This window comes from Rhopalosiphum padi, chromosome 3 (genome assembly GCF_020882245.1).
Source record: "Rhopalosiphum padi isolate XX-2018 chromosome 3, ASM2088224v1, whole genome shotgun sequence".
Taxonomy (NCBI): domain Eukaryota; kingdom Metazoa; phylum Arthropoda; class Insecta; order Hemiptera; family Aphididae; genus Rhopalosiphum; species Rhopalosiphum padi.
In genome coordinates, this window is record NC_083599.1 from 60560874 (window position 1) to 60580059 (window position 19186).

The 19186-nt window shown below is 28.7% G+C and overlaps 1 protein-coding gene across 1 annotated transcript in view; it reads left to right on the forward strand.

The window, feature by feature from the left end:
• LOC132924607 (Krueppel-like factor luna) overlaps positions 1 to 19186 on the forward strand; it is a 79173-nt gene that overhangs the window by 38374 nt on the left and 21613 nt on the right. The gene's annotated exons all lie outside the window — the stretch shown is intronic.

Below are 19186 nucleotides of genomic sequence, written 5' to 3' on the forward strand. Positions count from 1 at the left end.
GTTTAATTTTATAAACTTTTTAAAATTAATATAGCTTTGTTTAACTTAATTTAACCTACTGATATGTTATTATATTATATATTATTATATAAATTTACGCTTTGGTAGGTAAGAAAACATTTTTTCAAAAAATTAGTTTTATAAGATACCTTATATTTTGTATCACAAATATTTTTTTTTAATAAAAAAAATTGATAATAAATTATTTTTATGAGACTTAATTTTAGAACTCAACTTTTATGACGCACCACGCACATGACTTTCTAACGTTTAGTGCCTTATGATAGATATATGCAATTTGTGATCGGGTGAATCTCATGCTCGAACGAACCATAAATTGCAGTCAATCAGTAATCGTAAGATTATTAGATAATATAAATATTATAAATGCACTCAATTAATTATTATTTTTGTGTATAATAAATAATAATATTATATGACAGACATAATTACATCGTTTATGCAATAACAAATGCTCTTACTCATCTTACTCCCATTTACAACCACAGCAATAGTGATTATTGTAATAAGTTATTATTTCATAGTTGGTTTGATTATACTCGTGTATATAAAAAAAAAAGGTATAAAATGCAATAAAATTATTATAATTGATTAATTTTTTTTTATGTTCGATAAACATTTTCCATTGGTTATTTTTGTCAATTACCACCGTGAATATATTAAATTGTTAATTTAAAATTAGCTGTCGTTTGCTCGGAGTAGGTGATTACACTGTAATTTACTATATAAAAATAAACAATACTATTTATATGATATATTAATTATTTTCCTGTATACATTATAAAATAATAAATAAAGTAGTTTTGTAAAATACGTTAAACGCTGCAAAATAAATTGCAAAAGCAGCCGAAGCTTCAAGATTTTTATTGAAGTACTGAAATATATTTTATCATATTAATCATTTGTAATAAAGTAGATTATAACGATATATAAAATATCCTTGAGCTAAAAATATCGGTACATTTAATATTATAATTTATTGTACCATAATAATAGGTATGATATTGGTAAATTATTTTAATATGACATGCTTGCGTACCAATCAATGTTCATAATTTTTTTTTTTTATTATTATCATCCAGCGTAATTGTTTTAAATTTTGATTTCTAAATATACAGACTTCAAACGATGAAAATATGTGATAACGTATTATTATTATTATAACGAATTTAATGTGACTATATAATTGCATGGCCGTGATTTTTTGAGATAGCTGATAATTGATAATATTAATAATGCTGATTTATATTAATGCTTTAAAGGGAATTAAATAAATTTAAAAAATAAATGAACACTTAAAATGCAATATACCTAAAATACCAAATACATAAGAAATATAATTCATTTACAGAAACATTTTATTATATACTTTTAGTTTTGTAATAGATAAATAGCTTAACTTAAGACAGTTATAAAGAATATTTTGAAAATCTCATCGTGTACACAAAGTCATAATTTACGTAAAAGTAGAATTTTTCAATACAAAAAAAAAATGTAAAGTATAATTTTTCAGCTTTAAAGCACCCGTTATATGAAAAGAATTATGTACTTGGTAAGCGTTGTCTATGATTAACCAAAAAAACATGCACTTTGCTTGAAGTCCGAATTATGAAGAAAACAATTATGACTTCTCAAAGTACCCCCACTAGATCCAATTTACTACTAGAAACAATTTTAGAAATTGAAGATCGAAGGACTTTTTCTGTTATAAAATGTGTCAATAGACAACATACGTCATTATAAAAATCAATACATTTATCGCACCATTCAGAATCCAGAATCATATCGAAACTAATTGTGACCTTTTAAGTTAATTTTTGTTCCTAAATTACCTATGACATTTATTAAATTATGAACAGGGTCATACAGTTGTATAGTTTGACAATTGATTTTTTTATAAATTGTGCACATCAAAATCGAGTAATTATTTAATAACGTATTTTTGTGTTAACCATAATGTTAATATGTACATTGATATTAAAGGAAATTAATAGAGTGTGAGAGTGTGGCTGTGTGACAAATACAAAATATATCTATAATAGTGCGTTTGACATTAAATATTTATAAACAACTGATTACGACTAATACTTATAGATACCCAGATACCCTATTAGGTTAAGTTAAGTTATTAATAGGTTACATTAACAACTTGTAATACATCTACGATGAAATAAATAACCTTATTTTATTGATATTGAATACAAAATAATAAATAATAGGTAGTAGATACCTAACTATTATACTAGTATGTATTTTCGTAATAAGATATAATTATTCAGATAATAAATATTTTAAGCATAGCTCTTGAGCTCTAAAATCTAAACTATAAATTAACATGTTTCAAAATAATATTTCAATAGTATCAAAATACGTATACATTATTTAAGCGAGAAATCAGGAAATATGCTAAATAGTAAATACGTTTATTTTAAATTTTAAGCCCGCATACATGATACATCCATCATAAAACGGATTGGTTTCATACACTAAAATAAATACGAGTATATGCAAAAAAAAAATGGCACAAAACTTCTGTTCAGCTATACGTAACATGTTTACATAATATTATATATATATAAGCAGTTATTAGTGTATAATATACAATATTATGTTAACAACGATCACACGATTTGCGATTTAATTCGGTATTCCATCTTTAACATTTTAATTAGTTGCCTAACTAAAAAAATTAAATTCCAATGAAAATGTTTTTTCTGCATGTTTAAAAAATTATTTAGTTTGTAAGGAAGTTTGAATTGTTGCACAAGTGCTTAAAATTTCGGGGCACAGAAATAGACGCAAAAATCAAATGGTCAAAATACCAACAAAAAAAAATATCAAGATAAGATATTGTGAAAAAAAATTATGTTTTTAATATATACCTTCTATATTAGTTTTATATTAGTATAAGCAATATCTAAGACCCAACTAATGAATTCGTATCATATTATTTTTTAAATTGAAAAAAAGTAATCTTTAAAATGTAAATTCTGGACCATCAATACGAGCGTTTAGAAACTAATTTAGATTTACCGCTAGATATATATATATAATAAAACTAATAGTATAACAATGATAATAATAACAACAACAACGTACCTATAAACCTGTATAACTGGCACGTTAATTATTGTAACGTGCCTATATATTATTATTATTATTATTATTATAATATGTGCCGGGGAAACGGACGACGCACCCATATATATTATATTATAATATACATTATACATATTATACGACTATACGAACACCACACCGGTGCAGTTGCTCAATATATACATATATATGCACACCGATCGTTCGACCGTGGATGAAACTTTTTAACCTCGTTTCACGCTCCGCTGATACAAAGGACGTCCGTTATTCTTATCCCCCGCGCAGTCGATCGGCCATACACGCACGTGGATTAGGTATACATATCGGTAGGTATAGGCAAGGTGGTATGCCTAAACACACACATCGTACACCTATAGGTACGCGACGAGTTTTGGTTTAGTTAAATTAAATTTTTTATTTAGCGTCCGGGCATTTTTCATTTTTAAATCGCCCGACAACGAATCGGTATATTATATATACCACATTATACTGCGGCCGAGCCCTCCCATCACGTAAAATATACAATATATAATACAATACCTTGTAATAATAATAATAACGATTATAATAATAGTGTCGCCGTTTAAATATATTACGATATTATATTGTTCTGCGGAACCTGAGACGACAATCTTGCGACAGATACTTATAATTTATAGGTACACAATATTATTACGTCGATTTTCTCTGATGCGCTCGTTCAATTAACCGCCAGCGCAGTGAACAATACGAAATTGGATTTTACGACCGGAAACGATACGAACGCGGCGCAACAGAGGCTTTATACCAATTATGCGACAGCGGTCTGTGTAATTTTTCGTCTCCATTCCGCCGCGAACGTCGCTGTCACCCCGCCGCCGCAAAACCTCGCCCAGGAAAATACTGTTTGAGGCGTTCGTTATTGGGCAGCGCACTGCAGCGTTCGACAATGAATAAAAGTTCGCGTTTAAATAGCGGAATCCCGCGTGCAGTGATATGCACAGTTACCGCGAGATCGCCATGCTTTTTGGAATATGATGACTAGTAAGACTTGGCCACTTTTCGTATCATAAGATTTTTCGAATTATCGTAGAAAACGATTGGAAAAATTAAAAATTATCCGCCTTGAGAATTTTTTCGCCTGTAATCGTGTTCAATTTAAAACTTGTACAAGGACTGTTCGAATATTCTTCTCCTTTCTATAGGTACTACCAGAAAAAAAAACCTCTGTTTATAATTTTCGTAACGCGGATTCTAACGTTTGTACAGAATATTCACGATATGTTGAAAGAAAGATCCCTAACTCAGCACTCGTCTTTTGAATATCCTTTACTCATTTACTATTACTAAAAAAGAGACAATAAACCATTTATATAGATACAATTTCGATCTGATTATTCTGATTAATAATACGCGAACAACAAAATGCAAATAATTTTATTGGGCAATATAGAGCATTATCAGTTGCGTTTAGTTTTATTAAGTAATAATATATAAATCACTCTAAGAAACCAGTAATTTAACTAAGTCGTTGGTTTTTATATTTTTTTCTGTGCATAGTCGTTTAAATATGTGTCTAGATTAAAACGTTTTCAATGCGAATTATTAATTCATAATTATATGTTAAGCGTTATAGCTTAAGAACACACACGATTGATTTATGTTTATGCAATCGCATAAAAATTTATAAACCTAATGTAAATAATAAAATATAATTAGTCAGATATCAATAACCACGATACCTACTAACCATTACTGATTTTTGAGTTTTGTTTTCAAATTTAGAATATATAGGTACTAAGAATTAAAGAATAGTGAACGCTAAACAAAACACTTACCTAACCGTTTTGCTATTTTTACTTTCCATTATATAAATTTCACTTGGTCGAATTTTCAACAACATTCAAAGTTGCTGTTGTCCGGCTTTCATTGTTTATCTAAATTTTACCTGACATGGTAAACGAAAATAAATCGCGTGTATTTTCGATTATGATTTTATTAAATGTGAATACACATGTATGAATAACAATAAGCTGGATAAAATCGGTGGTTATGATCTACATATTCAATTATTGATTTCAACCTCTCCTCAAGGACCACGCGATAATAATCAGATGTAAATATCTCGACAAAACTGTGGTATTTCGCATTTACGGAGAGAGAAAACCGGTTTTCAATTATTACAAATTGCATAATTGCTGTATGCACAAATGGAGGAGTTTATCAAACTGTATTTAAATTTCCGATTAATAATATTAATAAATTTGTCTTGTTAACCGTTTAATATTCTGTTTCTTATTTAACACTATAAACTTCAAAGATGTCGCTGTGCCGGAACTACACACAAACATAAAAGATTATTACTCTGCAATAGTATTAATTTGAATATACGAGTATGCGGAATTTTGTATATTATTCTTAAAGTGATTAAAGGGTAACCGAACCCATCACGACATCGTTTTCCGAGTAACTAAAGACAACGACAAGTAAAGTTCGATTTCAAACACAGTATAGAGTTCATCGCAAGTAAATTAAATTTGAAAATATCAGTTACATTTATTGAAATTGTAAGCACAATATTGACTAGGTACGGTAAAGATTTATAAAATAAACATAATGTAAATAAGTGTAAGTTAGTATTGGATAGCTGCAGTGCTACACAGAGTACACTGATCATAATAGTTTAAATACCTACACAATGGACCAGCTAGTATCTTAGTACTTTTATATTATATAAAAATCGACGACTCGACAGTTTTTTTATTTCGTGTACATAATATTTTTAATTTGTTAATGATTCTTATAAATTGTTCACGGAAAGTAACAAACATCGCAAATTTATTTCCATGCATTATTGCTATGCCGTTATTCATCAATCATCACGATTTGCACATAAAATACATTGATAAAAAAAGAACATACTTTATGGATTCCTATATCCATTAGTTGTCGATATTAAAATTACTATATTTTACAATTGGTTTTATTTTATTATAATATAATATATGCATTTTATATTCATAAATTATTATAGGCATGCAACTTTTTGTAAATATTAAAATCATTTTTTTTCAAAACGCATTAGCTTAGGAGTTAGGGTTTGTGAGCATCACATTTTGGGTCACCGTATTATTAGTGAACTTAAGCTTAAGCCAGGACCTCTAAAAAAAATTTTTTTTAGTAATTTAAAAGATATTTTTTGTTTATAGTTAGATGAGTCCCTACAGTTCTTTGGTCCGGGTACAAAATCAACTTAATCTGGAAGTAGTCTTGGAAGTCCGTAACTTGAAAGTCCGTAATATACTTACTGATATAAGCGCATTGCGCGTATGTTAGTTATGTGTTATACCTAACCCGATCAATACTCTCAATGACTTATAATATTGTTGACGTTTTTCCGATCTTTTGGTGGACGCGTTTTCGCGGGCGAAAGATATCGTATTCATTTTGAATGGTTATCACTCACCCCGTACACGCGATACCCTTTTCTGCTACCGACGTGTACTCATGTGTGGTAGAGGGAAACGTTGATTACATTACTCAGATCTAGTATCAATAAAAATATGTAATATGTAATATGTATAATATAATATATCCGCGGGTACACGTGCGGAATATTTCGCGAACCAGATCACCTTGTTGCGGTGGTTAGATACGGAATTTCAACGGACGCGATACTAACATAAAATACTACTACTAATAATAGTAATAATGTCCGCCAATAACCGAACACGCGTATATATTATATTATTTTATACAGTGTCCACCCGACTTACCAATTTATCTATATACGCGTATGCGCAACTATATATACATTTATAATATACGTACTTGTGCGAGGCTCGCGCGCGCGTGTGTGTTTTGTGCGCACGCGTTGTATAATATAATATTATTACTATTATGAATAATATAATAGATCGGCACGCGAAATGATAATAATAATTATATCGCGCGGGTTAAATGCCACATTTGTTATATATTGTATTTTATAATACACCGCCACCGCCGCGGAATCGCCCTTGACACCACTGCCGGCGTCAACCGTGCAGGGGTCGTGGCCGCCGCAATAATTTACCACTCCAACGCCGCCGCCGTCGCAGCTACACACACGATGTTTAATGATGAAATTCGTAAACGCGTTATAAACCATTGGTATTTATTGGCGAAAAATATTATATTATAATATGCCTACAAATACCTACTATTGCGCGTTCGGTGTCCGTGGTACGATGGTGTTCGTGTATATACACATGGCGTATACACTCAGTGGCGTGTCGTGAACATGTTATAATGTCTAAACAGCACTCGGCCGGAACTTCTAAAAACGTTATAGCGTTACAATTATAATGTGTATATATTTTGATTGCAGTAGGTGTACAATTTTTACTACAGTGTTTACCTATAGCTTTTAATCAACTTCATTAATATAAGTATGTGATAGCATAAGGTATATGCAAAATCGGATATAAGTACACAATTTTCCTATGAGCTGTTTTGGTGGTGGTATTGAAAAAATCTGTAAAAGAGTTCGTTAAAAACACACGAAACGAAAGCGAAATTGTCAAGTAAAGAGCTATGATAGTGTTTTAAATAATGGAAACAACAACGAAAACAAACAGACAAATTGTGTACGACAGAAAATGTAATTACTTCTCCAAATGGATCAAATACTTTAGCTGTATATTTTTAAATATCAACAAATTTATATTACACAAAAACACGGGCTGTTTATAGTTTCCGTCAATAATTTTTTAGAGAAATATATTTTCTAAATGCAATTTTATGTATAGAATTAAAATACATTAGCTATTTTTTAAAAAGATGTCTTGCAACAATCGTTGCAACAATCGGTCACTAAAATATATAAGTTGGCAAGTAACAACACAAAATCGGAACTTGAAAAACGTAAATAGATTGATAGGTACGACGTTATCTTAAAATTTACAATTTTATAATGGTCACATAACTTGCTTCCTAATTAAAATACTCTAAACAACCTACGAGTTTCCCCAAGATAATGTTCTTATGTTTAGTAGATCTGTTTTTTCTAGTATCGAAAATAAATAATAGAGAAAAATAGATTCTAAAATTTGCTAATAAGGCACATATGGTACAACGTTGACTACGGAAAAAACTCCCGGGCCGGTCTCTTTTGTCTATAATATATTTTATATTTTATTTTATTGACTTTATTAAAGGTATATAATATTGACTTTGTAGAAATGACCGTGTGCCGCCGCGGCCGCAGTCGTATACATAACCCGAGGGTGCCGCGCGTTATTCTACTGCGGTCGTCTATACGACTATACCTATGTATCGATACCCATTACGCGCGTGTACACTGTACAGGGCGATCGTTTTTTCAAATCGATTTGCGTCAATTTGCGTAAAGATTTCCGATAATTTTCATTTGACCGTCTTGTAAAACTATATTAATATTGATACACCGCCACCGTTTTTGAACTGTAGCTGTATTCATATTATTTCGCACCCTTATACGCGAAATATTCAAACCAAGAAAAATAATTGTCAAGCATCTATATTATATATTATATAACCTTTGTCGAAGGAATAAACTTCGATCAAAACTATAAACTTGAATATTAATATTTTATAATACTAACGATTTGAGCATACATAAGTGTATACATTTTGTTTTAAATATTCTGTATTCGATTTGCAGTTCTATACTGTAACTATATCAAAATATACTATGAAAAAACAACGAACCTAAAAAAATATATTTTTCGAAAATTTGATAAAAACAATTTAAACAGAGAAAAATTAAGTTTTAATGACCAATAAATGAAAACGTAATAATTAAAATCAAATTTAACAAAAACGACGACAAATTTTTGTATAATATGTGCTGGGGCTAAAGACAAAACGAACGCTCTGTACGTTATTATGTACAGGTATGTAGGCACACTTCCGGAAACGGAGCGGCGCGTGCGGTAGTCGGTGCCCAGATCGTGTTCCGCGGGTTTAGTTAGGTATATATTATTATTATTTACTATATAGACAACCACGACTGTACCTATAATAGCTGGTGTAATAATATTATGTATATAGGCACGCGAATTCTTTGTGTTGCAGCCGTAGTACGAGCCTTACGAATTCCATCACGTTTTCTATCGATATATAGTTTTAAGTAAACCAACTCATAGTTCGCGGGTGAGTGCGGACCGTTTGATAAATTTATTAAAATAGCTAAAAAAAATTACACCATAAGAAATTAAAAATTTATTTTAACATACTTAAGAAAATTTTAAAAAATAAAAGTTTCATGTATAAATCTTTGTTTTTAGTTTTACTATTAGGTAGAATTAATTTTTACCGAAAACTTCGTATTTATTATATTATTAAATATTAATTATTATATAATATTACAGGTATATTATTATTTATTTTATATTATTATGTATAATTGTTAATAACTCTCGAGTCAATACAAAGCAGTGACAATCTTTGTTGTACCTATTTGATATTATAAGTATTGAAATTTGGACATTCTGGTGAATTTAAGAAACTTTATCAACATTTGAACTTTTAATGGATAAAAAAAGCCTGTTTATTTGTAATATTTTTAAATTCCTTTTAGAACAACTTATGTGAAATCTTGCAATAATCTTAGGTATGTATGAATTTAGAAGTACAAAATAATACAATTTTGACTACTTATTTCGTCAAAATTACTATTAGATTTATGCTCAACTTATTTTCAGTACTGACCACTTAGGTATGAAAAACCTTGTTTTAAATGTTTAAGTTTGTTAACCGGGCATGTATTTTTTTATAATTATTAATTTATTTATCACTCCGTAAGAATTATTTAAAATATTATTTATAATGTTATAGGTACTTAAAATTCTTGTACAAGAATTTAATTATGCACTCCATTTCTTTTCAATTACCTACACAGTTTTTTCATTACAATCAAAACCATTTACGAAATACGGATATTTCTTATTGTCAAATGGACTACATTATAATAATTAATACCGATTAGACGTGTTGTCGATGGTCATTTATTGCCCACGGCACACTGCAAATGTTATCGATCTAAACTCGTTTGTTTGTCATTTTATAATTCCTCGAACAGTTTTTATTTATTAATTTTTTTACAACAGACAAATTAAAATGCCATCAGACAGACCTTCTGCGAGTCTTTCGATAAAATGTCGCGTCTGCGGTATTTAACGCTTTACCAGACACGATGATATTATTCTTAAAAGCGATGTTAGCCGCACAGACGGCGGTCGTTATGAACGATGGGTAGGTATAACCGAGACGAGATATGAACGATAATAATAAATATATATAATAGGTACGATTATGTCTCAGATCTATCGTTCGGGTGTTCATTTTCAAGCTTGGACACACATTTTCGGACACGACTTTATTTTTTGGCAGTGCTCTTACGAACTTTATTAATACAAAATGACTATGTTGCCAGTCATTTGTCTTCATAACTCATTTGCCATTAGTACCTATGTCTCCATATATACTCGTATACCTACATATTATATACATAGACAAACAAACAGTTAATCGAGGATAAATTTAAATTGGGTCATACCACGATCTGTGTAAGAAATAATAAATAAATAATAACTAGACTTGAACGACGATAATAATATTGTGTGAGCGTTATTATTGCAGCAATATGAATAAAAACTTTAATTAATTTAAATTCTTATTCATATTGTTCTAAATTATATACTCATAAATAATTACAAGCCTTTATATTATATCATTTTATCCAATGACATTAATTTAAACAATTATTTTAAAATTATTTAAATAAAATTTACAATTATGTAGTAATATCCTTTCTCTAATATATGAACAATTGGTTTCAAATGAATAATAATGAGAGTTTATATTATATTGTAGCTTTATAAAAATATATTTTAAAATAAAGCAAAAAATGTAATAAAAATATATGATTTGTTTCCGTACTAGATCAAATTTAATAATACATTGAAGTTAAAAATTAATCATAATTTTTTTTTATCAAATATCAATAGTTATATTCTATTTAGTATTTTTAAGTATAGGTATTTAAAAAAAAAAAAATTAAAACTGAGCCGTCGCGGGACGCCTGGCAAGTGGCAGATGTGAAACATCAACATTTATTTTTTGTTATAATGTTGAAAATTATTATTATTATTTATTATTATTTAATTATTATTATTAATTTTTTTTAATTATTATTATTATTTATTTATTGCCGAGCTTCGGTGAATTGAGCCAACGAGCCACGAGTGCGGCGTCGCAACGCCACAGTCGGTCTCACTATCGTACCGCGCCATTAGATGTTTAACATCAAAAATAGGTGTTGAACGACTGAGCGTTGATTCGTAGAATATAAATACGTAGAATATTACAGAGTAAAATCAATTATTTAAAAAATAAACTTGTATTATATATTATAGCATATATACCTACGTAAAATATACGTCGTTGAAATATTCCTTTTCACGTCAGTTCTTACAATACTATTGTTTTAATGACTTTCAAAAAACCAATTCTCGAAGAATGCGACTGTACCGAGTAAAATTCTCATTAACTCTAAAAAACAATTCTACCCGACTCGTCTAAAAATGGTCAAGTCCACAATAATTTTCATAAGTTTCTGGGAAATCAGAGCACATCGGTACAACGATATTCGTTATCACACCTATACATCTTACATATTATTGTTATTGTATGTGTGGGCATTCCTGTACACGGGACTCACATGTATACTGGTTGCGTGGCAAAGACACGCGACATAATAATAACGCCCGTGGCATAGTTTCGTCTCGAAATCGATGCAACTTAACGAATGCGTTTCATTTTATATTTTTCATCGCCGTTAAGCATCGGCGGTCACCATTCATTCCGTATTTCACAGCGTACTAGTTGCTGCAAGGGCGCAACTATAAGGTCAAAATTCTGAAGGGGTGGCTTAGGTATAACCTAACCTTAGGTTATGATTTGTTTGAAACGTTAGGCGACTAACATTTTTTAATCATTTTTAATCATTTCATTTTGCCAAACGCCTAAACTGTTTCGTAACGTCTAATCGAATTGAACATCTTTTGTACTACGTGATGATAGTGATACCTATTACCTAATAATGATTTCAACGACTTCAAACTGTTTTATTATTTTGAACCGGTTTAAAAACAAACTACAATAAACATGGCTTAAAAAACGGGAACTGACATTGAATATTATTATCAAATTATTATCGGAAAATGTTGTACGGCACTTACTGACAAATTATAATAGTTAATTATTTTTACTCGTGTAAGTATATTGTGACATCCGTTATCAAAAATGTCTTATTGAAATTCAAGTAATGTAAACTCCGTCATTTTTGTTATAAATTATGACTGTCGATAAATCTATAATATTTGTCTATTTATGCAATATGTATAATCAATTGAAATTGTGTAAACAAATGGAAAATAATAGAAATTAGCCATAAGGAATCAAAATTGTATTAGATATTTAGGTTAGGCCTCCTAAACCAATTTAAACCGTTTTGCGTGTAAACACGATTTCTTACAAAACTCTTAAGTTTCAAATCGTTTTATCGGCTTCGTAATATATATATAGGTAAATAAATAAACGCGTAATTTACAAGATGAATGTATCTGGATTATTACGTTATTATGTTTTATGAAGCCATCGCGGTTCAAACGTAATTCGATTATAACTTGTTATTACCAAGAATTACCCACAACAAAATCGATCGGTATTTGTCACGACCACTGTAACAACAATATAATGTTATTACTCGTTAACGCTGGTGATCGGGTTTAACTTTGCAGCTTTGCACGCGTCTACATAAATCGCTTCGCGCCAACAAAACACGTGTACCTAATAATGATGATAATAACAAGAAGAATAAGAATATAAGGCCAGTAAGCGCGAAATAAATGAAACGTCGATCGTCATACTTAACTGGTCCAATTATAGGTCGACAGCCAGTGTCGCTGCTTCGCGCGGTTGTTATGTCATGATCCGTAGTTTCCACCGACTGTTTAATAACGAATCACGATGTTAATAATAATAACATCAACAATAATTGTAATTACAGTTGTGTGAGCTTTCTTTTATTATCCGACACACCGTTTGCATGTTATACGCATTGGTAATAATTTATTGGCATCATAATCATATTATTACCTTTATTGGTATTATTGTCATTTATCAATAATGAAAAAAAACAGCAAGTTCTTGAAGTTTATTTATAATTTATTATACAAAGCTGCGTGGTCTCAGTCGGTTGTGCGGTCAAATCACAACACCAGCATAGGCCTCAAGTTCCAGGGGCCTATTTAAAAATAATAAATGGGGGGAGGTGCATAATTCTAAATAACATCATGTATATACCCAATCATAGTCATTGTTTAAAAAATGTTAAGTTTGTTTGACAACATGTATGTTTTTGATAGTATAATATACTATTAAGAAATACTATAACATCATAGGAATCATTGTTTATAAACATAAACATTTTTTTTTCATTGTAATACACTTAATTATTAGGAAAATATTCTTTTATATCTAATAATATTGCGAACTTATTATCAACAACAGTGACATCAGGACGTTAAATTTTATTCTACAAGACAGATTTGTACTAACCAACTACTTTTGTTATAAAAAAAATGAGCCATCATGACCGTTTGTCTTATACAGTAATACGTATTATAGTAACCTATCATAAATCACTACTCTATAAGTTATATTTTAAAATATAGACTAAAGAGACTATGAAGTACCTATATAGAGTAATTTATTATAGTATTTGATGAAATACATGCATAGGAACAGCCAATGGGGAGTGGCGTGGCTCCTTTGTATCTTTACACCCCCTTATAAATACGTTATAGCACGTCCTTTATTATTTAAATTAAACCAATTTAATTCACATATTACCCAACAATTACACTCGTTTTATTTTTTTTAAATTACATGTATCAGCCTTGTATTGTATAGCCACTGTACTTTTTATAAAATTATCGACAAAATAAAAGAAATATGATAAGAAAAAAAATGTATATCCTTCTATCGAGTATGTAGCTTAAAACAATGTCTTGTACAGAGTAAATAAATATTGCAACACGTAGACACGTAGTATACATCGGAAACACATATTTTATATATGCGTCGATATTTTCTTTGAATTCATAAGCTGTTATAATTTATGTGCACAGTTCAATAAAACTATTACACATTGTATTATAATTATTGTTGTGACTCAATGATGTATATTTTACATGACCTAATATTTTAGTGAATGGCTGTAATCTTAAAAAAATATATTATAAATGGTTAATATTATACATCAAAATAGAAAACCAAAGTTGTACTTATAATTAAAAACTATAATATTTGTAAAATATTTCATATATATATTATATATGACATATGTATGTGTGTACTCTCTTGTTGCAAATATTATTTATTATTTATAATTATTTTTAAGTATCCTGATAAAAATACTATAAAACCGGGAAAAACATTTTGAAACTCATCCAATGCAGGTACCTAGTAAATCTAAATATTTTTTTCCGGTTACCTACTAAGCAATCAAGTTAGTTAATAAGTCTATAAGATTATATAGGGACATCGATTCAGAAAATAAAATGGAGATAAAATTACTAAACTTTTTTTTTTATAATACCTATAACAATTATGGTCAAATATAATAGAATACCTACTTATTACGGTATTAGGGAAAATATCCAAGGACAAAATATCCTATATTTAAATATTCAAATCAATACAATCAAGGTTGAAAATAGGATAAGAAACTAGGATTAAAAAAACCTAACAAATAGGATAAAATATAGGAATTAAAAAAAAAGAAGAAAATACATAGCCTGTTTAAAAAAGTATAATAATAATATGTTATTATTATAACATTACTTTTATAAATTATAAATACAACCATCCAATCTTAAATAAATTACTTTATTCTTGTTAATAGGTAAATCTGAATGTACATAAAAAAAAGAAATTAAAAAAATCAATTTGTTAATAATTCTTAGTGATTTCCAAAGTGTCAATAATAATAATAATAATAAATAATAATTATAATATGTTGCATATCATTTTTAATAAAATAAAACAAATACAATAATATTTTAAGTAGGTATTTAAAATATACGAGGATCAAACAATGTTTGGTCATTAGTGTTATGTTTACTGGGTTTATTTTGAAAATATATCTCGTACTAACTACACAAAATAAGTCAGTTCAAGCTAACATTTGTATCATTTTTTGTTATTACTATTTTATAATTGATGTAGAAGTGTAGTACTAACTAATGACTATTGAACTATATTGTATAATAAGTTTATCGATGACTTACAGTACAGCGTTTAAAAAGTATAAATATATTTAATTTTGGTTCATCTTACTTGTTTAGTTATTATGGAATTGTTTAAAATGATTATATATAAATTGATATTAGGTATAATTAAATATACAGTCTAGTTGCGATAGCTCGAAGTTGAAGGGATATAAAAATTTGCTTCGAGATAATACATATGCATTATTCGAGATATCTAACTAGAATTTATATTAATTTATATTTCTAGGGGAATAATAAAAAATTAAAGTTGTTAAGTTTTTTAAATTATCGTGACTCGACTGTATTTTTATCCTAACCGTTGGCTTTTACGCTAAATAAGAAGAATTTTACCAGATATTAGAATAACGATGGATATTTTAATTTCGGTATTTTAGTACATTTTTTGACCTGGATAATGTATTATTTCCTAACCATGCATTTTACTAAAATTTCTATTTGATTACAGCATCTAGCAGGATGTCTGATCAAATTATTTATTATTATTATTTATTTATTATTTTTTTTTTTAATTATTTACTTATCTTTCGTTCAATATAAAATCATGATTTTTATTCCAATTCGTAATTATTTTATTTGGTAGATGGGAATTTGTTCTTGTATATTTACAATATAATTTGCTAGCTCCTCAAATATAAAAATCGATATTGTGCTTATGAATATAATTATAATTTAACAGTTATGAGATTTATTAAAATCTTAAAAACTATAGAAAAACATGTATGCAGAGCAATTGCAAAACTATACAATATTTACTAGTTAAAAGACGCATGTATATAGAGGTCCAAATAGATATCAATCGAAATTTTCACTGTAAACGTAGTAATTTGCGTTTATACTTCTATACCTACTAGCCTAGCAGTAGTCAGTTTTTCTATACTAATATCGTCAGGTATCTCAGGCAGTCAGGCCCTCTTAGAAAGTCGGCAACATCTTGTGTCCTCGGTTTTTTTCCTTCTAAAAATCTCATACTGAGTCTCATCTTAGCTTTCATATTCAAAGAAAATATACTTAACTTAATCACACTAGTTTGGACAGTAGAAGCATCGTGGGCTCCAGGCCCTTTTCGTCTTATTCAGGCAACTCTGGAAGCAACCTATCCAGATAGCACTTGTATAGTGTGACTTGGAATAGAGAGAACCGTAGTTGCTTCTAGTCCATTTCCATAGGTCTGAAATTAGCCGTCTAATTCGGTATAGGTCCTAATTGATTATATATGTACCTAATTATTATCGTTTTAGATGGTCACACTGTGGTGGAAGAAAATTATTCTTGTTTTGTTCGTGTTTTTATTAGTTTGGAATTCGTTGGTTAGGAATGCGAATCGGAAAATTATTTATTCACCATTTAAATTATATGTTAGTAACGATGTATAATTATAATTATTAATTATACATAAACATTTTTTACTCGGTGTGTGGCTATAGACGAGCGTATCGTATTTGAGCTATAGGTATACCTATAATTTACACGAAATAATATTCAACCGTTCGAATTCAAACATAACTTTTGTTATAGGTAGATAACAAAATTATAATTTTAAATATCAGCCGACGTGATCTTTTCTTTTTTTAAACGTGTTAATTGACCATGTATTCTAATCTCATACATTTTACGAATCAAACAGGAATCAAACGAACTCGCGCAATGAATCGTATTCGAAAAAAATAATAATGATAAAGCGATATTCGGATGCTAGTTAAACGGTAGAAAAAAAACATTGTTATCGTATGCTTACATCGAATTTTAATCTCGATTCGCTGTCGGCGGAATTAGACGTTAAGACCGATCACGTTTGCGGTACACACACTTATACACAAATATCTGTACGTTATATTTTATATATAAACAGAATAGAAAAACACCCGTAACACGTAAGACCCCAATATTTTATTTAAAATATAAGGACTAATAAGCGTACATAATACAAGTGGTTCTCAATTAATATTAAGCCATTGATATCACCGATATCTAGCTGAAGTTTAAATTTGACCGGATATCCCTGTTTTTGTATATTATGATGTTTATAAAGTTCCCCGTTTTTTGTGCATGTGCGACGTGCGTATGTAGTGCATAAGATTGTAGTATAAGTACATAATATAATATATTGACAGTAATAATATTTTTTTGTGCTTTTAACTTTTATAGCAATATAATATGGTTATTCGTAATTTGTTAACTTAATTGTATTTATTAGGAATATTTTTACAAATACAATCTCTTAGTTATTTAGTTTCTATAATAATTTAATAAATAAAAATTTTAATATTTTCATCGCACGCACTAGCATTTCCAATGCTTATTTTGTGTTTTGTTAGAATATACCTAATATATGTTTCAACTTTCGAGGTATTTGAATACATGATATCCCTACCTCTAACCCTGTTAATTACTATCGAAATGTTAACTAGCAATCATTATCCATTCGTATGATAATTAGCGTAAACATTACTACAAGAATATTTTTAGAAAAATAAAAATTAACTATTAATTTCTTATAATTCATAATGAATGTATTATAGTATTAACCGTACATATAAAAAATCGAATAAAATATGAATAAAATAAGTAATTAAATTTATCAGAAAAATAAAATATGACAAAATATTCTAATTTGTCTTTAGCAAATAAAAAAAAAAAAAGAGATTATTCAATATCGTCCTGTTAACTATTTAAAATCAAATCAATTTCCGTTTTCCGTGTTGGTATATGTACATCGAATATTTCTCGACACTAAATAATTTGTATTTTATAATTTATTCCATATTTATTATAAACTTAGTGTCTTAGTTATGAAATAGTGCAACAGTGCAGCGTATGTAATGATATCCTGGATACGTTTGAAAACTAAAATAATAAATAGGTACCTACAGAATTACAGCATGTACCTATAGTATTTGCAGTATAAAATTATATAGATTTAATTCGAGGTTTCTCGTCGCGTTTTTAAAATTGTACCTATTACATAAACGCAATTTACTATATTATTTACCTACATTGTTCGCCAATTATGCTAATAATTTCGGTTAGTATTACTAAATTGAATATCTGTAATAGCTAGTTTCGACTATGTAAGTTTTAATCAACAATAATTTCTTTAAAATATTTAAAACACGTACGATTTATATTCAGGGCCGGCGTTCGCGAGTGGCAAGATATACTATCCATCATAATACATATTATTAAAATAAGTTATCACACATAGATTCAAACATAATGTATAAATGAACCACATATTATATTATTTCGAAAGAAAAAACAAACTTTCACACCACGAGTGTGCCAAAATCTTAATCGTTTATGCATAATTTTAGACACCTATCTATTTATTTTTGTGCTTGATGTATATTGTATAGATACTCCTACACACAATAAGACAATATAATATATTCAAATCGTGTGTGGTGTATAGTGTCATTATCGGGTTGGATTTATAATAGAATTTAAATTTATAAGCAAATACGCGTCAGAAAATAGTTCACTAAAACCCATACGTCCTTCTTTAAAAAAAAATCTATTTCAAGTGCCGAAAAAAAACATTTTGTGTAAATAATGTATATTGTACTATTAAAAAAAGCATTTTGTTGATCTATTTTATTACTTGTGTAGTTTTTAATCACTTGTATCAGGTATTAGATACGTGATTATGATTAGATAAAGTCTTAATTAATAACTATATATCTCAGAAATCATAAATGGTATTACACAGG